The sequence below is a fragment of the Trichosurus vulpecula genome, chromosome 7 (assembly GCF_011100635.1).
Source record: "Trichosurus vulpecula isolate mTriVul1 chromosome 7, mTriVul1.pri, whole genome shotgun sequence".
NCBI classification, from domain to species: Eukaryota; Metazoa; Chordata; class Mammalia; order Diprotodontia; family Phalangeridae; genus Trichosurus; species Trichosurus vulpecula.
In genome coordinates, this window is record NC_050579.1 from 262386260 (window position 1) to 262394655 (window position 8396).

Sequence of the window (8396 nt, forward strand, 5' to 3'; positions counted from 1 at the left end):
AACCTTGGACACTTCTCTTCCCTTATCCCCAGTCAACTGAATTTGTCTCAGGTGCTAGAATTCCTATTCATGGCTTTGATGGTTACAGCCCATCTATTGAAGAGGCAACTGTGGCCAGAATGGCCTTTGTTTTCTTTGGGTGGCTCAGTTTATCTCATTGAGCCTTGCTGGGCCAAGCCTGTGAACAGAGAACTTCCTGTGTGATGAGTCATGGGCCTGGGTGAGGGGAGGTGTTGACTCCAGAGCCACGCCCTATTGGGTGTTAACCTAAGGGAAGGGGCCAACTCAAGAACCAATCGCCCTGGTCATTCAGGCTGCGCTTGACGATGTCAAAAACTCTATAAGAGGGGAGAGGACAGCTTGAAGAGCCCTCTTTCCTTTTCCGGTTGGTGCGGGAGCAGTGGCAGCGTGACTCTGGGCCAGGCCTTGCTCTCGGGCCGAGCCCAGATGCTGGTAACTATGAATTGTATTGGGTCTGTCTGTTGATATTTGTAATTTGTTTGTATTTTGGTTTTGAGGTTCAGGGTGCTGGTTCGTTTCCCCTGAACTAAACGAATGTTCTGAACCTCAGGGTGCTGGCTTTTCCCCCTGAAGTAAGTGAATGAATCTGTATTTGGTCTGTCTCTTGATGCTTGCCTGTATGCTCCCCTGAACTAACTGAATGCTAACTGAATGCTGGCGTTTTCCCCTGAACTAAATGAATGTTGTCTGTATGCTAACTGAATGCTGGATTAAAGTAAGCTGGTCAACCCCTTCACTGTGCTTTCCTTGTTTAAGCAGATAAAAAGAACCTGTGCTTTCCCGGTGTCCCTGCAGCCTCCTGGGTGCTGGCTGTGGGGGGATCTTACGCCCCCACAGGAGCTGCTAGCCAGATTATTAAAACAGCAACCCAGAGAAGAGTGATAGATGATGTGTGGGATGGCGTGGGGGCATTGGCACAGCGTCCTCCTATCTATCAAAATAGTAGAAATTCTACCATTAGACACTCATTCTTTTGGCTCTGTCCAGGGGTCTGTTGCTATAAAAGAAGTAACTCAAGAAGGGCGACACATTACACCTGTAGGTTGGGACCCACACAAAACGGGTCTGAAAAATTCATTGGATTTGAAGTCCAGAAGACCCAAGTTAGAGTCATATTTCTGCCAATAACTAGTGATGTGAATTTGGGCAAATCATTTTCCCTCTGTGAGCTTCAGTTTCTGCATCCCTAAAATGGAGCTAAGAACATTTACCTTGACAAATGAGGATCACAAATGAGACAACGTGGGTAAGAGTGCTGTGTGCATGTCAGTAGTCAGGTCCTGTTGGAAGTTTGTCTTTGGTGCCTTGAAACTAGTTTTGTTAAAGTGGGAGGAAGGAGAACCAGTGTATGTATGATGGTCAGTCACCTTCCACTCTAGGGGGTGGAAGAAACATACATACTATTTGGTTTCAGGCTTCCCTCACAGGCTTGGGGCTCTGGGTGGGTGCTGAGAAGGGGGGAGGCATAACTCAAGGCACACCCAACAATTCATTTCTTCTCTATCTCACCAGCTGGGCCAAGGGCCAGGGAAAACTGCAGCCCAGGACAGGACAAATTCCAGACAATTAAAGGACTGATAACAGCTCACATGGAAGTGACTCTAGGAACTCAAATCAATTCCGGTCTTCACCTGTACCTGTCCGATTCCACCCTGCTCCTACCATGTGGGTAGGGAGGGATCTCAAAATACCTAGGCTATACACTGGAAAGCTTGGAGGGGGCGACATCTTAGATAGAGGGGTTTGATGCCCCCAAAGCTGTACCCGCTCTCCCAGACCTCTTATGATCATGTCACCTGACACCTTACCCCTTGACCCTTCTGCCTTTGCTGGATAAGGAGGATAGAGCACTGACTTCAGATGCTTGATAAGGTGTGTGACCCTGGGCAAGTCATTTAACTTCTGTTTGCCTCAGTTTTCCTCAACTGCAAAATGTGGATGATAACAACACCTATCTCCCAGGATTGATGTGAGGATGGAAAGAGACTATTTGTAAAAAGCAGTTAACACATGGTAGGTGCCATGGAAATGGTATTCCTTTCCTCCTTCAACCCTTGAGGTTGGTGGCCAAATGGAAACTCCCAAGAAAGGCAGACTATGTGGGAGGTGGGGTGGTGACAGAAAAACTAAACTCTCATGGGGCGAGGGCAATCACCCCATTCTTTCTTGCCCTAGCCAAGATTAGTGCTGAGCTGGAATCCAAGGTGCGACCCATTTGTTTCCTTTGGTTCCCCACCGAGGTGCGCAACTGAGCTAAAGGGTGGTCCTAGAAAAGGCCAGGGCATAACTCAGAAAGCAGAGGGCCAATATGTCTTAACTGTTAATTTAAGGAGATTTCAGGTATAGAGAAGGAAAAAGGAGGAAAAGGGAAGAAGGAATGGGGGTCACATCACAAGGATCAAAGCTGTGGAGACAAAAGGGATCCCAGAGACCATCCAGTCTAATCCTCTTATTTTACAGGGGAGAGAAGAGGGGTGGTTAAATGTCTCACTGAGGCTAGGCAGACAGTAAGCCTCAGGTTGTCGTGTTTGTCCTTTGGTCTCCAAGAGGACCGTGACATTAGGGAGATGATGCCATGACTTGCAGTTGACTTTGATTTGAGTGAGGGAGGGCTGCACAAAGTTACCAGCCTCACTTTCTCCTCTGGAGCCATCTGGATCCAGTGACCAGATATAGATCAGGAGGACTGGAGATGGCCCAGGATGCACTGGGAGACCCTGGCCCTTTCAGGCTAAGGTCTTTTCAGGTTCTCACTTCCAGCAAAGTAATGCCTGCTCAGTGAATAGTTTCTGCCACTGCCACTGCCAAAGCCTCTGCCTCTGCCTATCTTTCCAAAGGAAGGTAAATTTTGATGGCCAAAAGCTGCCTGGTTAACTTGGGGTTTACTGGCTACATCTCTTTCTCAAAGACTAAACCTTAAACCCATTTCACTCTGGATCTCATTGACTGGACAATATTAGGTCCCTACCCAAGCAGCACTTAATGGCTATTTTTTGGGCCCACCTGGCTCAGAGTGAATGTAAATGGTAACTGGTTCATCTTTGGCCAGCAACCCTGAGGATCTTACCCTCCCAGTTTGATTTTTTTTTATTAAAGGGGCTATCCCTTGACTCACTTCTTAAAGACGCCTATTCACTGAATGGGTGTTACCTCACTCAAAGTGAGAACCTCAGAGGCAGGAGTTAGCATCACACTATAAATTGAAGACTGGGGGAGGGGGCATCGTTAGAGGTTTTTAGGCAAACCCTTCATTTTGTAGGAGAAAAAACTGATGACTGGAAGGGCTAAGTGATAAGAAGCATTAGAAGTGAGATTTGAACCCACATCCTGTGACTCCAAAGCCACTCTGTCATGAGCCCCAGGCCATGGTATCATTTTTTCCACTCAGTCCCAGACACTGGTTCTTTGATCCCAGAGTTAGTACTCATTCCACTGTACCAGAGAGGAACTTGAAGGGGCAGCAAAAGGAAACCACGGGGAGGAGAAAAGAGGAAAAATGGGAAAAGGAGTAGGGGGTGGGTGGCTGGGTGAAGGAAGTACCTGGAAAGACCTGGAGAAAGCGGAGGTCTAAGACTGGGAAAGACAAGAAGGGGATTGGGAGGGGGAGGAGAATGAGGTGTTGAAATATTAATATGGGGAGAGGGTAATGAGGGACAGGGAGGGAGAGAAGAGAAAGGGGAAAAAAGGGAGTACCCAGAAGAGATGTATTGATATGTAGGGAGATGTCTCCAGCACTAATCTTTGCCTCACAAAAGACTCCACTTGTGGGGACTAGAGACATCTGAGGCTTGGGAATGGAGGAAGGGGAGCCCACTCACCTTTCTTAGCAACAACGAACTGGGAAAGCTGGAACTGGAGCTGAAGTACAAGAGACAGGAACCAGAAGGCCAGCATATCCTCTCCCAATAGTTCCAATTGTGCTTGGCCTTTGTTCACTTCAATCTGGTCCCCTGTCACCTTCAGAAGTGTCTGGAAAACTGAGCAGTCCAGGAAAAGAAACCAGGAAATATATGGATCTTGTGAGGAACCTTTGACCTCTCTGAAATTTTATGTCAGTCCTGAATCTGAGTGGGGACCAGCCTAGGCTGGCCATCTCCACTGAGCGGGTTAGGGTGAAGGGCCTCTGGATCCCTTGACTAAAGGGCAGTGGGTGGGGAGTCCCATCTGTTTGATGCTGTCCCCAGCCTCCTTGGCACACCAGGAAGGAGAAAGAGATGAGGAATTACAGATTTATAACCCTAAGAATAATGAAGCTGGGACCAGGAAGCAGCTGATTGCGAAGTGGTTCTGGGAGTAGGGAGCACTGGGAGAGCAAATACCAGAGCATGAGTACTAAAGCCTAGAAAACCATCGACCATCTGGGAAGATGAACACCTGAGGCCCGTGAAGTAGACACAGAAAGCATCGATTTGACGCATTCCCTTTTGAAATAAGACAGAGAGACCAAAGGTAGGGTGGAGGGCAAAGGGAACCAGAAGGAAAAAAAGAGGAGTGGGGAGATAAATACAGAGAAATGGTTGATCCAGTTCCCTCTGGTCCTAAGGTAATCCTGGGGCTCTTAGTTCACCCTCTCTGGTCTCCCTCTGTACTTTTTTGCCTTTTAATTATTTTGAGAATAACTCAAAACTCAGAAAGTATATTAATTATTTCTAGCCAAGGGCAAATTACTCTTCTAAGCTTGATCGATATTACATAGACCCTGCCTTCAAGGGACTTAAAAAAGAATGGGGTGGGGGGCAGCTAGATGGCCTAGTCACTAAAGTCACTGGACTCCTGGAGTCAGGAGGACCTGAGTTCAAATCCCACCTCAGACACTTGGTACACTTACTATCTGTGTGACCTTGGGCATGTCACTTAACCCCAATTGCCCTGCCTTCCCACCTCCAAAAAATAAAAAAATTAATAAATAAAAAAGAATGGGGTGGGGGGCACAGGGACTGACTAGAGTTTTGCCCTTGGGTTTTGTAATTAGGAGGGTCACTGAAACTAAAGGGCAGGTACACACAAAGGAACTTGGCACCTAGTTAGCAAGATTAATTATGTCCTGGGTATGATTCTCCCCTGCCTGCTCCACCCTACTCCTTCCTAATACCAGGAAGCAGCTTAGGGAGGGGTATCCTGGGTCTCTCTGTCTCCCAACCACAGAACTATATCTAAAGTCTAAGATCTCTTCACCACACCCCTATTGACTTTGTTTTCAAAAGGCATCTTGCAAGCTACCTGTTCCCAGATGTCAGAATGATTAGTTAAGGCTCTGGGCAGAGGATCAAGATAGGCAAACAGCAGGTGAGGCCTCTGCTGGATCTACTGAGACCCTCAGAAGCTCATTCTCCCCTACTACCTCTGCCTGGTCAAGTGTAAGACTGTCTGGGGTTTGGGAGAAGCAGGGCAGATGGATGGGAGAGCAAAGGAGACTGCTGGGGAAGAAGGAAGGAGCTCCTAACCCCTCTTGAAGTAAGAGAGAGACTGATGTAGAGTGGAGGGCAAATTCCCTGGCTACCTGGATTCACTTGGGGGAGGAATCTGAGCTCCAATGCACTCCGCAATTGAACCAGAGCGTATTTTAGTAAGGCTATTACATAATGTACAAGATATAACATAATATACAGATAAGACTTCACTCCTACCCTTTGATACCAGCCCACATTATGGTGTACTTCTTGCCACTGGATTAACAGGGTTATCTCCTATGCTAAAAAATCTGACAGACCTTCCCACCCTCCCCTTGCCCCCTTCCCCCTCTTACTCCCCTCCCTGCTTTCCTAAAGTATTCAGTAGAGAGAGAAATTCAGGACACTTCCTACCACAGCCTAGGCTCAACAGCATGCCTTCCCCAACATGCCCATGCTTCCTGGATCCATCCATTCCTTTTGCCCCTCCCTGCCAGGGTCATAGGCGAGCTCATATAAATCATTCCAACCCAGAAATAAGAATTCCTGGCAGGTAACGATTCTTGGGTTGAACTTCTCTCTGCTTTCTTTTTCCCAATCCTTCAAGTCAATAGTTACTCTCCTAACATCGCCCCTGACCTTGTATATCACTTTGCATCTCCTCCATGCTCACCCAGGCATTATTTTGTGCTGTTGTCTATTAGTGTGTCTGAGACCTTAACTGTCTTTTAAATTCCCTAAGGACAGGAGGCACATCTTACCTAAGCTTCTTTATTATCATTATTATTATTGTTATTACTACATTCTTTAATAATTTTAAGGTCCAGTTTCTCTCCCTCTCTCCCACCTCTTCCCCATTCACTGAGAAATATGATGTCCTTTACATATGTGAAATCATGCAAAACTTATTTCCATATTAGCCACATTTCCAAAATAAGCAAATAAAAAATAAAGTGAGACAATTATGCTTTGATTTGTACTCAGTCATCAATCAGTTCTCTCTCCAGGTGGGTAGCATTTTTTCATCATGAATCTTGGAATTGTCTTGGATCATTGTATTGATCAAAGTAGCCAAGTCTTTTACAGTTGATCACTTGGTCTTGGATCGTTGTATTGATCAACGTAGCTAAGTCTGTTGTGTAGAAAATAACAGCAAGACGAGACCTGGGTTCAAGGTAAATTTAAGTGTGGATTTATTGGCCGAGCGTGCGACTACCTGGAGTATACACCCAAACCAGGCAGTCCCAAACTGAGGGACTGCAATGCTTATAAAGGCAAAAACCACAATTACACAATTAGGGAGGGTCACTAGCAGAAGCAATGACATACAGAAGCAAAGATCAGCCATTGGTTGGATTCATCAACTCAGAGCTAATTTGGGAATATGGGACCGAGATTCAGGGGTGCGACCATCCTGTGACACAGGGTGGTCAGCTTCCTAGAATAGGTGGCCCTCTTAGGTCATGATCAGTTTCCTATAACTGGGTGGAGGGTTCAGGGTGGAATTTCCCAGAAAGTAACTCCTACTTGATCAGCTATGGTCTGAGTGGAGGGACCTAGCTTGGTCAGCAGCATAGCTGCACCATAACCCAGGGTGTGGGGCTATTTGGTAACTGGGGGGGTTTCTCCTTGAAATAAACTTATACCCTTCCCTAGCAACTGATCCTTGCACATAATGCTGATGTAGAGAGAATATACAGAATGCTGAATCAGGAGAAATTGGGGTTCAGGGGACTAGACTTAGTCAATATACCCAGGACTGTGCCTTAAGCTGTTTCAAGCCATTTCAGGGTGTAGGACAAGGACAGAGACAAAAATATAAAGGGGATTAGTGGTAGGCTTCAGTTTGGGTATAACATTTTACAGTTGATTACTTTATCTAAGATTGTTGTATTGATCAAAGTAGCTAAGTCTTTTATGGTTGATCACTTTGTCTTGGTTCAGTGTATTCACCAAAGTAGCAAAGTCTTTTACAGCTGATCACCACTACAACTTTCCTGTTACTATATACAATGATCTCCCAGTTCTTCTCACTTCACTTTGCACGGATCTTGCCCTCTTCTTTTTTTCTGAAACCACCTTCCTTGTCCTTTCTTACAGCACAGCAATACTCCAGCATAATCATATACCACAACTTGTTCAACCATTCCCCAATTGATGGGCATCCCCTCAATTTTCAATTCTTTGCTACCACAAAAAGAGCTGCTATAAGTAATTCTGGACATATGTTTTCCTTTTTCTTTGATCTCTGGGGTACAGACCTAGTTGTGGTATTACTAGATCAAAGCATATGTACAGTTTTATAGTCCTTTACATATAGTTCCAGATTGTACTCCAAGATGGTTGGACCAGTTCACTACTCCACCAACAGTTCATTAATGTACCTGTTTTCCATCATCCCCTCCAGCATTTGACATTTCTGATAGGCATGAAGTGGTACCTCAGAGTTATTTTAACTTTCTCTAATCAATAATGATTTAGAGCATTTTTTCATATGATTAGAGCTAGCTTTGATTTTTTCTGAAAACTGCCTGTTTGTATCTTGTGACCATTTGTCAATTGGGGAATGGCTCTTATGTTTATAAATTTGACTCAGTTCCCTATATTTGAGGAATGAGACCTTTATCACAGAAACTCACTGTAAAAATTTTTTCATATTATTTGACTGTCCATAGACGATCCTTTTAGCAAAATACAGTTTCCCTGATCATCTCTTTCATTTAGGTCTAATTTTGCTTTTGCTTTATCTGAGATCATGATTGGCACCCCTGCCCTCTTCACTTCAGCTGAAGCTGGCTCTTTATTTTAACCCTGTGTATGTTTCAAGTGTGTCTCTTGTATATAGTATATTGTTGGATTCTAGTTTCTGATCCATTCTGCTATCTGCTTCTGTTTTATGAGTGAGCACATCCCATTCACATTCACAGCTATGATTATTATATATATATATATAGTTATCTACTATGATCCATCCTATTTTCTTCT